The following is a 23,431-nucleotide window of genomic DNA, read 5'->3' as shown; positions in this document are numbered from 1 at the left end:
AATTTAATTGATCTTGAAGAGCAAAAGGTCAAGAATACCAAAGTAATCAATTAAAAAATGTGAAGGAAGATGGCCTATTCAATCTCCAACTGTATGATAAAATAATAATAATCATAAAAACAATCTGGTACTGGCTAAGAAATAAGAGTGGGGATCATTGAAATATTAGATACACAATGCCTAGCAGTAAATAATTTAAGTCATTCCCCAATTGATAAGTGGTTAAAGTATATGAAGAGACTGTTTTCAGATGAAAAAATCAAAGTTAGCTATAGGCATATGAAGAAGTGCTCTAAAGCACCTTTGATTAGAGATTCAAATTAAAACAACTCTGAAATATCACCTCATCCCTCTCAGATTGGCTAACATGATAGAAAAGGAAAATGACAAATGTTGAAGGAGATGAGGAAAAAGAGGGGCACTGATGTATATTCCTGGTGGAGTTGCGAACTACGCTAGCCATTGTGTAGAATAATTTAGAAATTAGCTCAAAGGGCTATAAAACTATTGACTCAGCAAAATCACTACTAGATCTGTATCCCAAAGAGTTCTTTTGGGAAAAAAAAATTGTACAAAAATGATTAAGTAGTTCTTTTTGTGGTGGCAAAGAGTTAGTAATTGAGGGGATACCATCAATTAGTGAATGACTGAACAAGTTGTAGATTATGATTGTGCCGTAAGAAATGGAAAGAGGATGATTTCAGAAAACTCTGGGAAGAATTATATGAACTGATGATACAAAGTAAAGTGAATAGAATCAGGAGAACATTGTACATAGAAACAGCAATAGTATACAATGATCAGCTAAGAATGACTTAGCTATTTGGATCAATACAATGATCCAAAACAATTTCAAAGGACTTTTGATGAAAAATGCTATCCATCTCCGCAGAAAGATGTAACTGCAGATTGAAGCATATTTTTTAAACATTCTTTTTCTTGCTTTTTTTTGCAACATGACTAATATGGAAATGTTTTACACGATTTCACATGTATAACTAATATTTTTCTTGCCTTTTCAAGAAATGGCAGGAAAGGAGAAAATCTGGAACTCAGAATTTTTTTTTAATTAAATTAAAACAACTTAATATAAGTAAAGTTTACAAATAATTCTTTGTGTTTTCAAACAAGTGTTTTTTTTTTTTTTTTTCCTTTCTTTGTATCCCCAATGCTTAGCACGGTACAATGCACATAGTAGGCACTTAATACTTGTTGATTTGATTTGACTTGAGCAAGCTCTTAACATATTTGTTGAACATAATGGAGTTTCAAATACTTGCTGGATGTCTTTATGTATATATCTTTCCACCCACTCAAACTCAATAAAAACTCATGTAATATCAAAGCAAGAAAAAACTTCAAAAGTTCCCCCAATATGATCCTCTCTTTTTATGAAAAGGAAACATCTCAAAAGAAATAAACCTGATCTTCGGGGTAACCAGCATTCCGTGTTTCTTCTCAGGTTTAATTCCTAACAGCATTTCTTCTCCCAAGCAAACTTCCAAATCAATTTATCAGTCTCTCATAGACCATGCAGTATAGATACTCTCTATACAAATATTTGTTTGCTGATACTGCTGCTACTGGAAATATTTTCCAAGTTCCAAGGAGGCCAACAACATCTCTGCACTCCCATGAAGTATTTCCCCACTTTTTGTTCCAAGGATCAAAAGGTGGCTTCTCATAGCGGGGAAGACTGCAGCCACAACTCTTCCCAAAAAGGCATTTGTGGGGGTGAGAGGAGAAAGCTTCAGGAAGTGGGAAGGGCTAAGACTTGGAAGGGTCTCACAAGTATTCCAAAAGTAGAAAGAGGAGGCTCATAGAGCAGCAGTATTAGCTTCTTTAGGCTGTAAATGCAGCATTGCCCTCAGCATGTGCCATAATTCGTATATATGGGGTAGTACCACACCAGAGCTTATTATAAATGTTTTTCCAAGAGTTGTATTCTTTTTGAGTAACATTGAATGCAATGGCAGAAATGAAAACAACTTGGTCCGGGATTCCTGCCTTCTTTTTAGGTTATAGGTATATCCACACAGAATTAAGCCATCCTCTAACAATAACTTAACAACGTGAATGAAACACAGTAGGGGCAGTTTCCATTGAAAAGATTTAACTACAAAACTAAAGTGAATAAAAATCTCATACCAGCTCTTGTCCTCTGACTTCTGGTGGTCCTTCTACCACCTTCACAGCATTCTTTTTGTTATCCACCCACTCAAAGTTCTCATCTACCAGGAATTTCAATTCATTCCTAACAATGAAAAATGAGGGGAAAATAAAAACAAAATAAAAAGGTTTGTTTAAATTACATCAGCACCTGTAGTAAATGCAAATGTATATAGTAGATAACATATAATTAGTAAAATCAAATAGTTTACCAAAGAAAAAATCTAAATAAGTTAAACTAACAAGAAAACGATATATTCCCTGTGTTCAAGGGGTTTATAATTTATTATTTTGTAATAGTAATAGAAGTAATGTTTACAAATAATTCTTTGTGATTTCAAAGTACATATTATATATTGCCTCACTTGATATTCACAACACTCCTTAGAAGGGGATATTGTTATTTCTATTTTACAATGAGCAAAATGAGGTTAACTCATTTAGTTAGTAAAGAGGAGGTATGATTTGAACTCTGATCTTCCTGATTCCAAATCCAGTGTTCACTAGATAAGGCTGTCTTTTTGCCATCAATAAAAGACATATACAAGTTCCTGTGATTTGGACAGGGCATTTAACTTCCATGGCTTTCAATTTTTCTCTTCAGTAAAATGAAATGGCTATACTACCTCTAAAGGTCCTGCCAATTCCAAATCAGTGATTCTCTGACCACATGCAGTATGGATCCATAATCTTATTGCTACAGGTGCTTTTCTCAATAGTACAGACCCCAAGTTATCCATGCCTTGGCCCAAACTGATTCTTCCCTTAAATCCACCACAGAGAATTTATCCAACACAAGGGAAACTCCTGGATTTAAAAAAAGGTTTTTTTTGTTTTTTTGGTTATACCTTGATCTTAATAGATGACTAACCTATCTGCTTTTCCAATTATATATGTCCTTCTAAATATCTTTTACATCACTATTTGCACTCCTATTAGTGTTAAATGAATTGGTTTTGGTATCAGTTCAAAAATGGGTTTAGAGAATCACTGAATATTGACTGCTCAATTTTTCAAAGAATATATGGGTTTAGAGAATTACTGAATAGGCTGCTCAATTTTTCAAAGAATGTTAGCCAAAATTTATACACATTATTTAATTTGACCTTGAGATCTATACTGATTATCTTCTTTCTCTTCTATTTTGGATCTCACTGACCACATGCAGTGCCTGTTTATTTAATTACACAGTATCATCATAGGTTTTTCCAAAGTGGGTTGTTACAGTGGGGAGTTTTTGTGGATCCCTTTTAGGAGTGCCTTATAGAACTCCAGGTGAGCCACTCCTTTCTCTTTGGACCCTGCCTAGGAAATTCTCCAGAACATCAACAGATTGAGGAACAGATCTTTTGTATACTTTGCTTAATAGTGATACAGGCAGTGAACAAAGTTCAAAAGGAATTTTGAATGATCTTAACACATGAGGAAGGGCACAGGTTGTTGGTATTTAGGTCTAATGCCTTTTCTTTGCAATAAAGGGCAAAGGAATAAGCATTTAAGTTCCTACTATGTGCCAGGCACTGTGCTAAGTGCTTTAAAAACATTTTCTCATTTGACGCTCACAATAACCCCAGGAAGTCTGTATTATTACTATCCCCATTTTAAAGTCTATGAAACTGAGGCAGACAGTGTTAAATTATTTGCCCAGTCACATAGCTAATAAGTGCCTACAGGCTGACTTTTAATCAGTTATTCGTGACTTCAAGCCCAAACCTCTCTCCAATGTGCTACCTAGTTGCCCAAAAGAATATACCCAGTGGGACCCTGTATTATCATTATACCTCTCAGCAACTGTGTGAATGAAGATATGTCCACTTTAAACAATCATCTTCAAAAGCCTGCTTGTTCCATTCGCCTATTTTCATCAAGGATATCTTCAATATGTTCACAGAATACTTTCAAAAAAATTAAGAGAAATTATATCTGTGAGCCAGAAGTTATTGATGGGCTGTGATTCTTACAATCCCCTTTTTAAAAAATCATTTGTGTTATTTTCTCAATTCTTTAAGGATGCTTTGTGAGGCACTTTAAAATCAAGCCTTAAGTGCCTTTAAAATACATTTGCTCTGTATTTACTGGGTCAAGTCTACTGGTTCTTCCCTATTTCATTTCCCCAATTCTTACTCTATCTCTTTTCAATAATGATGTGTTGGAACCTACATGGAGTCAAACTATGCCATTTACTGCCTACTCCATGGTCACATCAAGAAGCATCTTGCCTTGGAACACGCCCTGCAAATTTTAACAATTCCTTCAATTCTTTTCATTCCTCCCCTTTCTGCTTTCCTTTCTCCTCTACTTTCTCCAACATTTGTCATTTTGCTTTATGTGCCAACTTGAGGGTAAAAGTCAGAACTTTAAGAGTAATGTTAATTGCATTTCTTCTAATTATTAGTCATTTGGAGCACTTTTTCATATGATAGTTTAAATGTCTTCTTTTAAAAAACTGTCCATCCATATTATTTGAGTATGTAGTACCTCTTATTGTTATAACTTTGAATCAATGCCATATCTTGGATATGAGAACTAAAAACCATTAGAAATATTTTTCCCAGTTAAATGTTTCTGGTCTTATTTTAGCTGTGTAGGTTTTTTCTCTTTTTTATCATGAACTCTACCTTATAAATAAATCTGAAAGGCAATTTCTTCCTTATTCCTCTAATTTCTTTATAATAAGATCTTTAATATCTATGCCATATATCCATTTCTAGCTTAACTTTTAACATGGCATGAGGTATTGATCTAAATCTACTTTTGGCTCTACTATCATCTAGTTTCACTAGCATTTTTTTTTCAAATAGAGAATTCTTAAATCAGTAGCTGAGGTCTTTAGGTTTAACCAATCAGGCAACTTTTATTGTAATGTGCGTAGCATTTGTTCAGTTGCTTTTCAGGTACGTTGGACTCTTTGGACCCCATAGTAGAATGCCAGGACTAGAGTCAGGAAGACAGAAGTTCAAATCCAGCCTCTTCCTAACTATGTGACCCTGGGCAAGTCACTTTACCTCGTTTGCCTCAGTTTTCTCATCCATAAAACAACCTGGAGAAGGAAATGGCAAACCCTGCCAGTATCTTTGCCAAGAAAACCCTAAATGGGATCACAAAAAAATCAGAAATGACTGAACAAGAAGTTAAGCAATGAGGTAATAATCAGTCCCTGCTGAAATCAGTCAATAAAGTTGCAATCTACTGGGCTTACTGAAAACTAGGCTACTAGATTTGTTATCTTCTGTTGTATGTGTCCATATGTTATATGATCTGTTTCATTGACTTGGCAATTAACGCAGTGCCTGGCACTTTGGAATTAATGTTTTTTGATTGACTCATGATTGATTAAGCAGTCACTCTATTACCAGCACCAAATTATTTTGATGATTATTGCTTTATAGCATAGCTTGAAATTTAGAGTTTCTTGGTCCTTTACTTTCCCATTTTTTTCTTATCATTTCCCTTAATATTCTTTGCTTTTTCTTTCTTCAGATACAAGATAATCCTCCGGTAATTTGATTTCTATAGCAATAAACCAATTTAGATATTTTATGTACATACATAAAATTATGTCATATTTGTAATACTGACTTGGTCTATCTTTAAATAATTAATATTTCTCCATTCACTTTAGATCTATTTCCTAGAATGCACTAAGAAACTCATGATTTCTAGGTGTCATTGCTTATTTCTCTGTGTAATCAGGGCTCAACATCTTTGAGCAGATGATGACAATATAGGAGACTACAGGGGCAATGTGCAACCATCCTATGCATGACTGACACCCCATTATTCCACCCTCACAAGTTCTTAAGTACATTTAGCTATGAAGTCTGAATGTCAGTGGCTAGAGAGAATTAAAAAAACTCTATAGATATTCCAAATATATGTGAAAATAGTTGGCAGGCTTTGTACACTTCCTTATATTTTACTATCTTTTAGTTCCTTTTCCCTCTCCTCATCTGTGTTGGATAGCAAGCAGCCAAGATTTTTCTGGGTTTACAGCTCAATGGCTAAAGAACTCAAACTCAAACTCAGAACCCAAACATCTCTTCCCCATCATTTCCCTTCTTCCTCCTAAGGGACTATGCATATGCTACAAGTCCGCACTGTTTCTTACTCTTTCGTGATTCACAGCTCAGTTGATTAAAGGTCAGGTAATTTCTTTCTCACATAAATCCCATTCCTTTATAAGTTACTTCCCCTCTCTTTCTCCTAAAATAAAAATTCTCCTAAAATAAAATTTAGGCACTCAAATTCTTTATGGAAGACTTGTGGGAAAAATGAACAAAAGCTATACATGGGAAGGAATGGACAGGCTGCCATCAATACAACAGGGAGATATAGTCACAACAACAAAATAACAAATCCACTGAAAATATGTCAAGTGCAGGCAATAAATCAGTAAAATATTATGCTAAACATATTATTCATCATTTGTGTTTTTTAACTTTTCAAAAGCAAGTCCTCAAAAACTATATTTTCCCAAAATTTCTAATTTCCCCTCACAACTTTTTCCTCTTTTCTCCTTTCCCCTATTTTGTATCAGAGCCAGGTCTCTCAATAAAAATCCAAATGTTTATTTGGCATTAAACCATTCTGATATAATTATAAAATCAACTGTAATGTACATTTAAATACTCATTCAACTCCACTGTAACTTAGTTTTTATGTAATCAAACTTCTTAAGTTTTAGCCTTGGATTTTTTTTTAATTAAAATCTGAACTTGTCTTGATCACATCTGTCCCTTCTAGCTACCTACACTTCTTCCTCTCTCTCATAAAAGAACTCAAATTTCAAAATCCTAATTAAAAGGACTTAGGAAGATAAGGAGAACCAGCACAGAACAGCTTTTATATGGGATATCAGCTCATGTAAATGCTGAAAAATATCTGCCAAGCAGAGCTTTTTCAAGAAATGTGCTTTTCTAGATAAAGTTTTAGCATATTTAGTCATGATATTATACTTTGTAAAATGGTATAGGAGTGTGTGTGTGTGTGTGTGTGTGTGTGTGTATATATAAAAATTTCCATCCCAAATGGAATAAGCTTTGATTCTTAAAGGGTTAAGCCTTTTTTCAGGAAAAGTTCATTCCATTATACACTTCATTCCTTAACAATGTCAGATAACTGTGGCACTATTTTAAAGCCCATTACAAAAAACAAATTTCAAGTTTTCATTGTTTTCAATGGTACCACCAACCTTTCAGTAAAGCGATAGTGGCTTTTGGCACCAATTATTGGATTCTGAGTTTGAAATCTGGGAGAAAGTAAGCTCCTTGTAAGCAGGGACTGTTTCATTCTTTGTCCTTGTGTCTCCTGTGGCTAGAACAATACTGGCCCCTTTAAGATGTTATATATGGATCCAGAATCAAAGCACTCCTTGTACAGAGACTTCCTACTGACATGTCCTTAGGCGTCCTGTGCCCTGTCTGGTCGTTCCTCTGTTTCCCCAGAGCTCTTGACCAGATAATCCCTAAAGCACTTTGAGTTCTAAGTCCTAAGAACCATGAGTCCACGTCAATCCAGTCTTTACTTCAAACATCCTGAGTCCTTAAATTATAGGTGCAATTCATTGCTCCATCCCTTTGTGTTTCTCTGTAATTATTTTCTAGTTTTTGCATGGGGAATCATTTTATAAGAAGGTAAAAGCTGGTATAGAACCACCTTTCAGTATCATTCCCTGCTCTAAAGTTTATCAGCCACATGAAGGTGGACAAGGTTCAATTCCTTCATCTATAAAGAGACTTTTATTTGTAATCATGGCTATACTATAAATATGTCTGCAACTAGATGCACAGAAAACATGCGCACGCGCTCTCTCTCTCTCTCTCTCTCTCTGTCTCTCTGTCTCTCCACTTCCCTCCCTCCCTCTCTCCCTCCACCAAAGCAGACCGTTGCTTTACAATGGCAGGGTCTTGGAGTGCTGTTGGGGGACTGGGAAATGTGGGTGACCAGCCCAGTTACACAGTGAGTATGGAGCAGAAGGTCCCTGGTCAACCTTTCTCCAAATCTTGGTCCACTATACAATCATTAATGGCCTACTACAGACTTCATCATGGCACAGAGGTGACCTAGTTTTCTGAAGACAGTACTCAGTAAAAGTAGAAGCTTTGGCAATTCTTACAAAGATGGAACAGTTCTGAATAAAGACCTAGAAATGGATGTCTTATTTTGAGGAGCAGTTTAGCTCATTTTGAAGAGCATCATCACCAGTTTGAACATATAGTGATAAAAATATTTGACTCTATTAACTATCCAAGGCATATACTCAATCACAGAAGATTGTGTTATATTAGTGATGAGATTACCCATAACCATGAAATTAGAAAGCTTTGAAATTTAAGATAAATACATGAGGTTGGTTTCTCTCTCCAACTAAATTTTAACTTTCTCATGGACAAGAAATTATCCTCATTTCCTATTCTATAATGTTTTGCATGGAATAGTGATTTAATAAAAATTAATAAGGAAGTACATAATATATAGCTCCCTTTTCTATTTCTTTGCATCTTTTAAATATAGTTTTCTAATTATTTCATGGGAAATAATGTATCTGATATAAAATCATGCTTGGGTTCAATTCCTGGCTTTAAGGCATAGCAAGCTAATAGATTACTATATTATTACACAGTGGAAAAAATACTAGCCCAGAGTCATGAGACCTGGGATATGGTTCTTCTAGCATTAACAACTTTACTATTGTAGGACAACTCTTATTTACTTTTCTGGAATTATTCTTTTATATGTATAACATGGAAGTCATAAAGTCATAGGATTCAGAGCCGAAAGGGACCACAGAAAGCGACCACAGAAAGCAATTTCAAATCTTCTCATTCTACAGAAAAGGAAATTAAGTCTCACAGAGCAGTGATAGTCAAAGATTATATAGTTAGTAAGCATCAGAAAAGATGACAATTCTAGCATTCTAAAGGAATGGACAAAATAAGCTGCATTATCAAAACCAAACCAATACTGATTTATGAGGTTATTTCTTTATTTCCAAGTAAACCTAATAATAGGATCAGTAACATAGCCAAGTTTTGTCCTACACCAAATTTCTGATTTTTTTTTTAAATGACAGAACCTAATGGACAAGAAACTAGCTGTTACAAATCTCTAGATGGTGCAAATAGATATAGAAAGTGATCAGAATGAGACAAGGAGTGAAATTTAGCATATAGATAATGTGTATGTGTGCATGTATGGTTTATATGTATACATACACATATGTGTGTATTTTAAAATAAGTCACTTATTGATGAGTTTCTAAAAACTGGAATAGGAAACACATAAAAGCAGATATCATTGAAATTCAAAGCTAAGCGATAAGGGAAGCAGCTCTTTAGTATGGACTTAGTAGGGAAACATCACAATGAAAAGATCAGCCTGGAGACATGGGTCCAACTATGCCATGAACCAAATGTGTCAACCTGGGAATTCCCTTAACCTCTCTAGATCCTGATCATGTCACAAACAGGACTGATTTGGATAATCTCTAAGGCCCTCCTCTAGTTCTAGTTTTTCATGATAAACTGCTTGAAAAATAATAGAGGGGAAGACAGCAAATGGCAACTTTGCCAAGGAGGAGAAAGAGATCACCCATGTCACAGAAAGAAAATGAAACAGCAAAAGAATGCTTCCACCTCAGGTCTTGATGCGCATGCCAGCTGTGGCACAGTCAAGCAAGAGGGTCTGCCTGTCTTAACTCTCTCTAAAGGCAAACTATTCCAGTATTTTTGCCAAGAAAACCACACGGGCAGTACTGCTGTGTTGTGGTACATGGGATCATGAAGTCAGATACAACTCATAAATATTTATTGAAAGTATTTAGCCATGATACTAAAACATCTGTCTCAAATCCAAATTTATGACATGTCTTAAATGTGCTGTGCCATTTTACTATTTTCACAAAGACTTGTTTGTTTACATATGGTTCTGGACAAAGGAGAAAAGGGCTTCATCTTGTAGCATAGAGGGCTAAAAACAGCTAGACTGGCTAGTTTGAAATACTGAACTAATTAATGCACAAATACCATGAATCTCCAGTACATGGATTAGAGACTATGTTTCCAAAGTAGAATGAAAGTAAAAAAAAATTTTTTTCTCTGTAAATGTGTAAACTTATTTAAACAGCTCAGAGTTCAACTGCTTCAAGTGAATGCCATATTTTTTCTCATTTTTATTATTTTCTTTCTTTAAAATTCCCTTACCTAATTTTTATCTTAGCTCTGGGAAGTGGATGGGGTGACTCCAGATAAAACATCAATAACAAGTATTTTTTGTGTCTGCTAAAAAAAAAAAATCGATTTTCTTCTTTGTGATGTTATCTGATGCTCACCATGTCCAGCACCTGCCAATTCTTTTTTCAAAAAAGTGTTGATACTAGAGAAATATGAAATTTCTTTGTAATTTAGAAGTCTTTGGCCCCTGATATTGCTGCTTTCTGAACCATGCTTTCCAATGTCATTCCACCATCTTTTCTTACTTTTGAATTGAAGACATGAATAATCAGGATATACATTGATTTAATTTTCAGGATCTACACATATTCCGTATAGAATTTCTCTTATTTTCTTTCTCAATAACTAATATTAATATATAAATTGTCTTTATTTTCATGGAAGTGTTTTTTACAAATACTTAGCACAACTGCACAAATGAAAAACAACTACAAAGCACTAGTACTATAATATGTGATGAGCAAGTATCTTATGAAATGATTATTTTTTTGTTGCCTTGGGAAAAAAAGATAAAACTTAGTCTGCCAAATCATTATTTGCTATTTCACTGAGTACCTATGACTCATCCTCTCATTTAGTTGCAACTTCCTTCTTTCTGATTTCATTTATACAATGTCAAAAATTGACAGGAATCAATTCCTATAGCAGAGTGTCCGCTCATTGATCACTAGATAAGCATCTCACAAATAGAAAACCACAGTCAAATTAAAGTTTATTAACTGTCTAAAAATTATGCTATTCTTAGCATACTGTGCCATTTTCCCCACCATTCTGTCAATGTTATCGAAGTGAAAGGATGTTGTACAAGTCTGGGGGACATTTTGTATTTGTATTGTTTGTTTGATGAACTGCCCTGGACCAAAAAAAAAAAAAATCATCCCTTGGTGGCAAGCCTCCTAGAGATGTGTGACCTGGGATAAGTCAATAACCTCTTTGGATATCATTTATAAAATGAGGGGGTAGATCTAGATGATCTTTAAGGTCACTTCAATTCCAATCAATAATCTGATAACATACTTTACAGTTTGTAATCCACTATCTCATATACCATTTCATCTGGTCCTCACAATAATCTTGTGTAATAATAGTTCGAATATTCTTTTCCTCATCTAATAGATCAAGAAACTAAGATTTAAAGAAGCTAAGTGCCCTGTCCAAAGTTGTACAATTGGTAAATTACTATAATAGAAACTGAAACCCAAGAAAGAGCCTTTCTAGTTTCCAAATTAGTGATTTTAGTCTCTGAAGGCAATGTGGTTTAACAATTTTATCAGTTACTTGGATAAAAGCCTGCATCAAATGTGTTTAGAACCCAAAGTTGGAAGGGATTGGCAACTCAAAGGATGACAGTCAAGATTTTGACAGTAAAAAAGTATGGGAATAATGTTAATGAATTAAATATGAATAAATATAAAGTCTCACACTTGGATCCAAAAAAAAAAAATCAATTTCACAAATACAATACATATAAGCTGAAGGAGATGTAATTAAAGAATAATTTTTCTGAAAAGGATCATTAAAGATAATAATATACTATATAATATAATAAAAAATAAGAAGAGGGTAGGGGTTCCAACAGACCAGAAGTTCAATATAGGTCAAGGGGTGATGTGGTAACCAAAAGAACTAATGTAATCTTGGACTGTATTTGTCAAATCAAACTGGCACTAATGAAATGCTTATAAGAGTGATAACCCTATCATACTCCTAACAATTACAACCGTCTGTCTGACTACTTTGAGAGGTAGAAAGTTCCAAAACCCCTCAATTTCTTCATGCAGAGATCTTCAAGCATGGGTTGGATGACCAGTTGTTGGAGAGGTTACGGTGCAGATTTTTTGGTGTAGCTGGACTAAATTGGCTGCTGATGGCCCTTATACTCTCAAAGTTAGAAAGTTTGCGAAATTAGTGAATATGTATTGGTTTTGTTTTATTTTGGTAACCTAAAGGGAGAGAAAGGAGGCCCAAAAATAACAACACTTTGGTAATTAAGTATCAGCAGTTTAGTGTTTTGTCTTCTTGGAATTTTCCAAATGATTACTAGATCCTCATTACCAGGGTTAAAGTCAGGCAAGAACACAGAGCTCCTCATTTTTTTTTCCCCATTTCATTTAGGAGAATGTATCTTTTATACATAAAGGGAATATTCAACTTACCAAGAAGTCATGTTCCAAAAGTTCATTTGTAAGTTAGTTATTTGGAACTCTTAATAATTTCCCCATAAAAATAGTTATATATGGTAATAAGTCTCTTAGGTCAGCCACAAAATTAACATTATAGATAGCTGAAATGCCATATGTTTACAATAAAAACATAAGAAAACAATAAGGATCCTAGTAATTAAGTAAATCTGAAAAACACTAAGATCATCTAGCCTAATTCACCCATTTTTTAAATAAGGGAGAAGCGTAGAGATTCTATGATTGCCCAAGACCATCAAGACAATAACTACCTGAGGAAGGATCCCCCTCTCCCATGGAATATCAGCCACTTTGTCCCACCCATCACTAGAGAAAGAGTCCCTTTCACAAATCTGACATGGGCTCATCAGCCTTGGCAGCCTACAATGTCATTCAATTTCACTTTTGAACACTGGAAAATAAGGAAATCAACAGACCTGCCAGCCCTCCCTAATCACAGAAAGTCCAGACACAAAGCTCTAGCTCTGCCATGGACAAGGTGTCAGCTCCCAAGTCCACAAGAGAAGGCTGCTTTCCCCCCTCAGCTCTGCCTCCCTGGGTCCCTAATCTGCTTTGCCCACACCTACCACTGTGCCCTCTAGATCCCTGTTCTATCTTGACTCATTATCATTTTGTATTGGATATCCTTCTCTAGTGCCCTTCCCGTGTTCTTGCCCTGCGAAGAACTGACTGCCTCTAGCTCTAACAGCATCATTAGCCATGCTTTCCAATGTTAGATGCTCTTTAACTTATGCAACTGAAAAGTCCAAATTCTCTGTTTCTCTCACTACACCACACTATGACTTTTCCCATTCAATGCTCATAGCTAAGTAATTCCAATACAGAATACTGTATATCCCTTGGATGAACCCAATTATGGCTGTGTATAATCTTCTATAATATTTGTCTAAGACATAAGAGCCAGAAGAAGAAATTGAGAGAGTATCAAATTTGGTAGAATCAGGATAACTACTATCTTATTTTAAATTTTATTTTCATGAAGACTCACATTTGCTTGCTCTTATCCCAAATCCAAAACCTACTGAAAACACGTACAGTCAGTGATCATTTATCAAATGAGGAAATAGCACTTATTAGTTTTAACTTCTTTCTTACAAAGTTAGAAAAGAGACCTTTACAAGAAAAACTTACAACAAAGATTTCTTCTCTGTTAGCTTTTCTTCTAATTCGAGTTTCGATAATTTTGTTTATGCAAAACCTTTCATTTTGTCGTCAAAATTGCTCATTTTAAAATTCTGTGATCTCTGTCACTCTTCTCTCATCCATTTTTATGACATGTAATTTCCTCCTTGTTCCTCTAATTCTGCTTATGATGTTCATCATTTATGTCTAAGTCATGTTCCCATTTGGTACATCTTGGTGCAGGGTATGAGAACTTGGTCTAGGTTTACTTTTTGTTAGTCTGCTTTTTAATTTTCCCAATAGTTTCTGTCAAAAAATGACAAATGATGGTCCAAATGATGGGGGTCTTTGGGTTTAGGCCACCATACTCATTTGCTTCTATACTATGTAACTGTTCCATTGATCAGTCTATTTTTTTTTTTTTTTTTGGTAAGCATAAATACAATGTTTATTTTCCCCTCAGAATACCTAATTAAGTTTATTAGCAATGCAACCTTTACATCAGCATCCTTGGTCCTAGTGCTCGCTGGGCATCCATCACAGGCATTTTGGGGGCAGCTACAAAGCAGGGACCAAAAGTCCGGTTCACTCATCAGGTAAACCTCCTGCTCCATGAGTTCCTTCCACAAGTGTTCAGCAAGCCTCCTCTCTTCCTCCTCCCTTCTCGGCTGCTTGTGCTCTTGCTGGTCTTGGAGATGGCATTCTGCACCCTGTGCCTCCGGCGCCCATTTCTGAACCCTCTTCAAGCTGCCTCTTCTGCTCTGTTTCTCTTGGGTCTCTTCCCTTGCCTCCTCCAGGCCTGCAATGAGCTGTTCCCTACTCTTCAAGGCTTCCTGTTGCAAACACCAATAGAACTCAATCTTTTTTTTGGTGCTGATGAAAGCAGGAACTCATTTTTTTCTGCGTATTCTCAGTGGCTTAAACTTAATAGGCACTTAATAAATTTTTATTGAATGCAAAAAAAGAAAAAAATAACAAAAGAAAAATTTGCAGGTGTTGTATGTGGGAGGAGAGAGAGGCAGGCTCGAGGCTTTTAACAAAGAGACATTACAGACAATCTCTCTGTTTCTTACCCAGTGCCAAATATGTTGTGATGGTTACTGTTTTGTAGTACATTTTGAGATCTGGTCTAGTAGCTGCTTCCTTCTCATATTTTTTTCAATAATTTCTTTTATATTCTTGACCTTTTTCCCTCAGGATAAATTTTTTTTTCTCCTAGGTCTATAAAGCAATACTTTCATAATTAAATGATAACTGACATTTATATAGTTCCTACTATGTGCCTGACTGTTCTAAGTGCTTTATAATTTTTAATCTCATTTAATTTTCATAATGATCCTGGAAGGAAGATGCTGTTGCTATCCTTATTTTTAATGAGGAAACAGAGAAAGAAGTTAAGTCAACTGTCCAGGGGTACATAATTGGTAAGTATCTGGGACTGAATGTGAATTCACCATTCTAGCTACCAGGATGAACAAGGCAGTGAATAAGTAAATTAATTTAGAATGTATTATCATTTCTATTTTATAGGTTTGGTCTACTCACGAGCAATTAGCATTTCTCCTGTTATTTAGGTCTGTCTTTATTTGTGTGAAGAATGTTTTAGATTTGTATAGTTCCTGTGTGTATCTTAGAATGCTATTTTCATTCCAAACTCTGACACAAGTTATTATCCTATATTCATATATGAAATGAAAAATAATTATTCTGCTTGTACTTGTATTTGCAAATCACAGGGTTGAAAACTGCAGTATATTTAATCTGTTAACTGAAAAAAATATTTTTATTTGAACTATGTTAACTCATAGAGTAACCACTGTACTTTCTAAATATATAAAGGTCTTTTGTTAAACTAATTAAAAGTTATCCAAGTTAGCTGTCAGCTCTTCTGGAAACTGAAGAGATGAGCTGAAATATTGGGATAATGTCCATTTTAAAAATTTAAGAGAAATATTTATAAATTTACTAAAATACTACCATGTGTATCTGAATATAACAGAAATATAACAGAGCAAAACTACTCCAATTCAAATACTCATTTATTCATGTAATGAAGAGTTGTTTTTTCTCTTTGATGTTATAGCTAATAATTCATTCACTTAAGTTTTGGTCAATTCAGCATTTTTAAAAACTAAGAAAAAGAGAAATTGATTTAGCAAGATGAAAGAATATAGTATTTGTCATTAAGATCAATGAAAATAAATCAGTTAAATAGAATGATGCCCTAAGTCTATTTACAGAGTCATTGATCCACTTTTCTCACCAGGATGATAGGTCATATGTTGAAAACTTTTAGATATTCTGGTCCTGAAGTTTTAATTCATAAGAAAAAGTATCCTTAAATTTATGAGAAAATTAACACCATTATTATTTTCCTGTAGAGGAAAATTTTATTTATGTGCTATGTGGGAAGTGTACATGGCAGGAGATATAAACCAAATAATTTATGCTTGTTGATATAATTTACATATTAATACCTTGCTTTATTTTATTATATTTATTATAACATTTACAAATCTTATAAAACTATTTTAGCAAGTTATATAGAGAAAATATTTTTAAACTACATATTTACACAATTAAATTATACTTTTTTAAAGTACAAATGTAAAAGTTCAGCCATTCCCATTTGCAAATAGTATTTTTAGTATAATGCTATTTACTATTTCACTGATGGACATATTTTGCATGTGCAAAAATGGGGAAAGAAAACAGAGAGGGGAGTGGTGATTATTACATTTTTTGGACACAAAATTCATTTTTAAAAATTCAAATATTCAGGAAAACAAATAAATATTAACATATTTGAGTGATATTATAATTTTAACTTAATGATTGTATATTGAAATGTACTTTAGTTATATTTCTTATAGCACATAGTTCAATGTTTTTAAACTAGGACATTTCATTTTTAATATTCCAATAAGAGTTTATTGACAAGGAAAATTTTAGATCACGAAATATACAAAAGTTAATTTTAATTATTGATAGTAGTAGTAGTATCAGATTGATTATACTGGTTGTTGTTGAGTCTGTCGGGTGTTGTTTGTGATTCCTTTTCGAAGAGGACCCTGACATCAGGGAGGGGATGCCATGACATGCAAATTAATTAAGTAAAAGAGGGTTGGGCAAGGTCCCCTGCCTTACTTGCCCCTCCAGAGCTAATTGGGTTCAGTAATCAGATATAGATTAAGACCACTGGAGATGGGCCTGGATGTAATGAGAAACTTTGGCCTTTTTAAACTAAAGTCTTCAACAGGATTCAGTTTGACTGAAGCTGCACCCATTCAAGCAATTACAACTACCTAGCAAAGAATCTCCTCTTTTACTTAATCAAAAAAAAAAAAAAAAAATTTAAATAAATCTATCACTCAATCATTCTGGGAGAGGAAGACCTTTGGGTTTCTAAAACAGAAATGATTGCAATTTACATTGAATCTGAGTGTCAATCAAGGGCCAAACAATGACCAAATGGGACTTGGCCTAATCTGTTGATGTACAATTAAAATCAGATTTAAGGCCTGATCCTGAAGAAAAAAATCTAGCCAATAAGCCCAAGAAATCTTGGGAGGGTTCCGAGGTACAAAAGAGGGAGGAAAAGTGCTTTTAAGAGCATCTGAATGTACTTTTTTCCATACTTTTTTCTAATGATTGAAGTCTTAAAAAGAACCTAGATAAGATACTTGGTTCTCATTAAAGATGAAAAAAAAAAAAACCCCTCTAGTGTGGTTTTTTCAAAGATCTTATCAGGAAGGTCATTGCTACTGGAGAGTATTTAGACCAACAGTCTCATTTCATGTATCAAAAGCATTCAAAGGGATTTAGATCTTGCATAAATATTAGTCATTTAATCCCAATCCCTTCATTTTACAAATAAGGTAACAGAGCCAAAGAGATCAAATAAGTTGCTCAAAATTACACAAGAAAAGTCACCAAATTAATCTTACCTTTTGACTCAAAGAGTTCACTACTAGGCATTTACTATAAGGACATCAAAGTCAGGAAGAGAAGCCCCAAGTATATCAAAATATTCTAGCAACATTTTTTGTGGAAAGAAAAATGAATGCACATGACAAAGGAATGGATAAAAAAACTGTTAAAAGTGAATACAATAGAATATTATTGCACTGTTTAAACATGAATATAAAAAAACAGAAAACTGACTCTAATTCAAAGACTTGCAGGAACTAATGCAGAATGAAGGAGAACCAAGAAAAAAACTACAGACTGCACAGAATAATGAAAATTCCCACAATTCTAATGTTCAACTGAAATCTGATTGGCTGTAATGACTAATCTTAACCGGAAACAAGTGATGTTGTAGCATTCCTCCCTCTATTCAGTAGCCAGAAAAGGAAGGATAGCTACAGAACTGGAACAGTGTATATATGTATTATTTAGTTGAAAGTGTTATGTATATGTTTTTCTTTGTTGATGATATAAGGTGGTGTGTGTGTGTGTGTGTGTGTGTGTGTGTGTGACATATTAAGACTAGTTTAAAAGAAAATGCATCAATAAACCAGATCTGGACTCAAATCTGGTACTTTCTTTCCTATCCCATGCTGTCTCAACTCATTTTAAATGCATATCATACAAATGAAGCTAATTTTTACTTTAAAATATTGTTATTTAGATTCCATTCCAAGTGCCAATAATTAAAGTAATAGAAATAAGTATCATAAATAATATAATTATATGATCTACAAGCTCTTTAGAATGCTTAAAATTTGATCCCTGGACCTAGAATTTCCAAGATTACTAAAATGAGTTACCAGATTTCCACTAGTAGTGAACTTCTTTGACAATTATTGTGCTTTTTCTTATTTTACATACTCAAACATACAACATATATATATATATATGTTGTATGTTTGAATATATGTATATACACACACACACACACACAAATTGTGCTTATCATCATGGCACACACTCATTACATTTTTAGACATTTGTGACTGACAATTAATAGAATTTATTTTGTGTGAGGAATGCTCAATATTCTTTTAAATAGCTAAGCCGTAGGAAAGGGTAAATATTAAACTACAGTCTATATAGGGACTATATCTGAGGAGAATTTCAAGCAAGTTTGTACAGATGTCCCGTCTGCTATGATCTTATTAAAAATATTCAGAAAATAGAAATATCACCTGACCAAATGGACACCAACTTTTCATTTATGATATTCCTGATCATCACTTCACGTGCCATTCTTCTTATCAAATGACATCTGTGTTCTTTACAAGACCATCTGTTTCTTCTGTCAATTCCCCCAAATGGCCACCTTAGTCTAGCAAGCAACCATCTGTGGTAATATGGTAATTTAAAAGGAATCATCCCCACAATCCCTGGTCCATGTTTAAAGCAACTGCATGTATTATATGAAAAAATACATTCCCAGAGAGTCACAACATTCATGTACTGAAAGTTTGACCCTTCCCTATGAGTCATATGTAATAAAGTTCCAAGAGATATCTGTATGACCTAACGGAATGATTGCTTCCCACGGCTACTCATTAATTGGGAATTAATTGGGTTATAAAGTCACTTCAATAAGCATATTTTGACCTAATGGTTTAAATTGAAGGCTGTGTCTTTCTCTCTTGCTCAGATTGTAAGTAGAGCAGACAATTCACAGACCTAATCCTAATACTAATTAGCACAGAATCTTTGAATGCACCCCATTTTTCCAACCTGTACTGGTTCAACACTGTTTAAGCAAGCTGGGGACTCTCTGTGCCCAGGAACTCACCCTACTGGGATCAGACTTAGCTTAACCCCAGCTCAGAACCCTCAAACCCAAGATATCCATTAGCATTAGCCTCATCAACAAAAGAATTAGAAGCAGGTGCTTCCAAAACTGGCCACATTAAGAGTATAATCATTTATAAAATACACACCCTTTGCAACATGAATAACTGCATTTTTCATAGCAGGTTTTTAAAGGTTTGCTGAATTGAATGGAACTATCCCATAGAAATGTATCAAAGGATCTATGGGCATCAGGTACTGGAGCCTAGATACATTTATTTAAACCTAAAGACAGATTCAATATTTGCAAGAAAGGGGAGGAGATGGTAGTGTGAGGAAATATATAAAGTGGAGCCCAACATTTCGTTCTGCTATTATGAAGTTCTTATGAAAGTGCAACTTTCCTATTGTAATTTCTTCAAGAAGACACTTATATTTTATTTAGCCAAAAATTCTATGCAACAAAACTTTTAACCTAAAGATAGGGTGGGTTAAGAATGAAATGAAACTGACTTGTTTGTTTTGTCATTCCTTATATTTTATTTTTTAGATTATTGTTCTAAATAACTTCCCCTGGGGAAAACAAAACAAGACAACATTTTTTAATTGCTGGCATTTTCACTTCCAAAATAACCATAGCCTAATATATTATATTTGCATTTGTATAATATATTTGTATAGAGAGATGGCATCTGAGTCCTGAAGAACTAGGTTCAAATTTCATCTCTAACTCAAACTACTTATGTGAACCTGGGTAAGTCTATTGAATCTCTCCCTGCCCTGGATAATTTTTGAGACTCTGTAGATTTACAGGCATAGATTTACTTAGTGTAAGTAATGCCCACACTGAGAATTCTCTTAAGCCAATAAGTCTCAGATCTTCCTCTTAGGTGTGAATATTCATTCCACTCTCCTCCCCACCAAAAATCCCAATATGTTTTTGCCACTTCACATAGTATGTGACAGGGAAGAGCTAGGAGTCCTAAAATAGTTGGTGAACCAGAGGATGCAAGTAACTTTAAGGAAAAACTCATGGTTTTTTTAGGGCACTATCCAAGTTACTAAAAAGGCAAGATTTTCATTTGCCCAAATTCACTTCAAATGTAAAGGAATAAACTGAGGGAATTCAGTTTTAGAGGATGACAAGATAAGGTTTTTGTGTTTTTGTTTTTTTAAGATAAAATAATCATTTCTTAGGCAGTCATTTTATGTTATCATTGGAATCTTTTGCCAATTCAAATCTAATCCATTTGTTTCCCATATATATGGTACTTCTCTAATTCAAAGCTTAAACTGTAGGTCACATATATATCACATAATTGACTGTGGGGGTAGAGAAAAAATTGGCAATAATAAAAGGTTCAACTATTCCACCAAGATTTCATTTTTTAAATAAAAATAAACAAGCACACCCATCTCATTAGTATGCAAATTTGCTTGTTTTTAATAAATGGTAAAATTTTATATGCCAAAGAATTGTTTTAAAATAAATTTCTTTATGATTTATTATTAGTAAATATTTGATATGCATACCTATTTTATACATTTGGGGTTGAGCAAAATTTTCTCAGGTGAAAAGAGATCACAAATGGAAAAAGTTAAGAAGCCAGGCTATAACTGAGGCCTAAATGATAACACTAGTCACCATCAATACTGAAGTCTTATCTGACATTTCTTTGGAAGTCAAATGAACAAATAATAACAGAGAACATTAGGCCTAAACTTAAGAGAGTTGGATTTAATTTCCAGATCTGACACTTACTCCTTATATGATCTTTGAGAAAAATCAGTTAGATTTTATGAACCTCAGTTTTCTCATTTGTAAAACACAGAGGAAAGTAACTATAATCTATTTCACAAGATTATTGTGATTTAAAGTTTTAATAAACTTTCAAGATCCTTTATCAAGCTACTACTAGATATACTAAGGAGAAGAAAAGATAAGGAGAAGACAGAACCCTAGAGGTTTTCATGTAAACTATTAAACTACACGTTTGAAGAACCACAGCTTTCAGGCAGGATGTAAAGAGTTTTGGAGACAATGATCTGCAGTGTCTAAATGAGGAACCAGAATTGTGGTCACCAAAGTGGAATGACACCTCATTTGTGTGGAAATAATATAATGCTATACTGGCATAGAAAGGTCTGGAGAAAGGGGATTTTAAAGAAATGCCTTCTCAGTAGCACCGAAGAGAGGACTTTGTTGAGAATTTCAGAGCAGGGCTAATTTATACATTCATGCTTTATGACTAAAACAGATAAAAGAGAAGAAAAAATCAGATAAAAGTTTGGAGATTAAGGTATGATTGAGAAAGGATTGTTTATTTGAGAAATCTGATGAGATGTGACTTTTTTAAGTAAGACTCATTTCAGCTAATGAATACAGGCAAGAGAGAAGCAGAGAGTACCATGGAAGACTATGATCTGTATCTGGTGACTGGACCTGGATGGCTCTGGAGGGGAAAGTGAGACAGGTGATCTTGCCCGGCTCTCCCTCATTTAAATCTAGCTCACTTGCATGTTACACAGCATTCCCTCCCTGACATCCTGGTCTTCTTTGAGGACACAGGACAAACACCAGTAACAGCAGAGGCCTTTGAGCACCAACTTTCCTAAGGGTTTGGGGCCCGCTTCTGCCACAGCCAGTCTGAGAAGGAAAAGCAGAGGTGGCTCATGACCATTCCAGAAATGAGGGGAAAGCCGCCCTAGCACGCAGAAGGGCCTAAGAACTCAACTCCACATTTCTCCAGGTTAAGGACCGCTGCTCCTCCCCTTAACTTCTAAATGTCTTCCCAAGGGTTACAACTCCATCAAAGACTTTTCAAGGCTATATCTGAGGAGAGAAGGGATTTCCCCAACTAAAGAAAAGGTGAGGCTCAACAACCAGACGGAGCGCCAAGCCAAAGTAGTTTCTTGTATCACAGGTATTGCTGAATAAGCCAGTAACAATGTTTGTAGATGAATTTTCTGGCAGGAGAATATAATCCAGGTGTGTGTTTATGTACACTGTGGCGTTTTTCTTATTTATGTATTTGCTTTAATAGATGAATATCTACAATCTTGTGATCTATTCTATTTTCTGAGTAAATAGTTGTGTTTAAGATCCCAAAGGATCACAGCCACGAATGGTTGGTTGTATAAACAGCATACACAACACAGATGAGCAGTTTGGGAGCAGCTAAGTCACATAGACAGAACACACATTGGACAGAGACCCAAAATCTAGAACGGGAATAGAGAGAGAAGCACGTTTCTCCTAGGCAGGGCTGCCTGGGACGGTGTGCCATGGGACTGGTCATCTTTGGGCAAGTTAGACTGCTAGCATGAGAACAAGCTGGAAGAGAGCACCAAGCTAAGATGAGTGAGATGTACCTAGGTGCCAACGAATGAGACCCTAGAGCAACAGCGTGGGGGACTTAAAACCCCCTTGGGTGCAGGTGTCAAATATGGGAGAAAACTTTGGGTTACCTGGCCAATAAATTGAAGGAAGTGATGTTTTCTTTGCTCCTTAGACTCTTCTCCAGAACAGGAATTTTGCCCGGAAGGAAAAGCAAGTTCAGCATCATTCAATATCCCTCTACAACCCCACTCCTGGCAGCAGGGCTGCACAGGTCAACCCAGTGACCTGCAAAGCCCTCAAATTGACATCCCATTTCTTTTCCCCCACTGTGTGCTGGAGTTCAACATTCAGTTATTTGCTTCCTCAGGCTACAGTAGCAATATAGCAGGGACTAAGTAACACTCCTCTACATCTGAGACCCAACTAGGCTCTGTTCCTTCACCCAGAAGTCTTGAGGTACAGACTGGTTGGTAGCCATAAACAGCACAGAGGGAAAAAGTGCAACTCTGAGATCAAAGTTCAAGGGAAACTAGGATGAGGGAGTCATAAAGGTAGAAATGGAGGGAAATAAGAGGAGGAAAGACTGAAATTTCCAGAGTCTAAGCAGATAAACCCAG

At 35.0% G+C, this 23,431-nt stretch overlaps 1 protein-coding gene across 10 annotated transcripts in view; it reads right to left on the bottom strand.

Moving 5' to 3' along the window:
• PCGF5 (polycomb group ring finger 5) overlaps positions 1-23,431 on the bottom strand; it is a 143,674-nt gene that overhangs the window by 105,855 nt on the left and 14,388 nt on the right. For 6 of the 10 annotated variants that reach the window (XR_004232501.1, XR_004232500.1, XM_031956024.1 and 3 more), the window contains exon 2: positions 2,149-2,254. The exons of 3 other annotated variants lie outside the window; for them this stretch is intronic. The gene's annotated coding sequence lies outside the window, so the exon portion shown is untranslated. Of the gene's footprint in view, positions 1-2,148; positions 2,255-3,950; positions 5,134-23,431 lie in introns of those variants that run through there. One more of the 10 variants, XM_031956026.1, reaches the window with a different exon arrangement.

Source organism: Sarcophilus harrisii, chromosome 2, assembly GCF_902635505.1.
Source record: "Sarcophilus harrisii chromosome 2, mSarHar1.11, whole genome shotgun sequence".
NCBI classification, from domain to species: domain Eukaryota; kingdom Metazoa; phylum Chordata; class Mammalia; order Dasyuromorphia; family Dasyuridae; genus Sarcophilus; species Sarcophilus harrisii.
The sequence above is the reverse complement of the archived record's forward strand: the minus strand, read 5'-3'. Positions and strand labels throughout refer to the sequence as shown.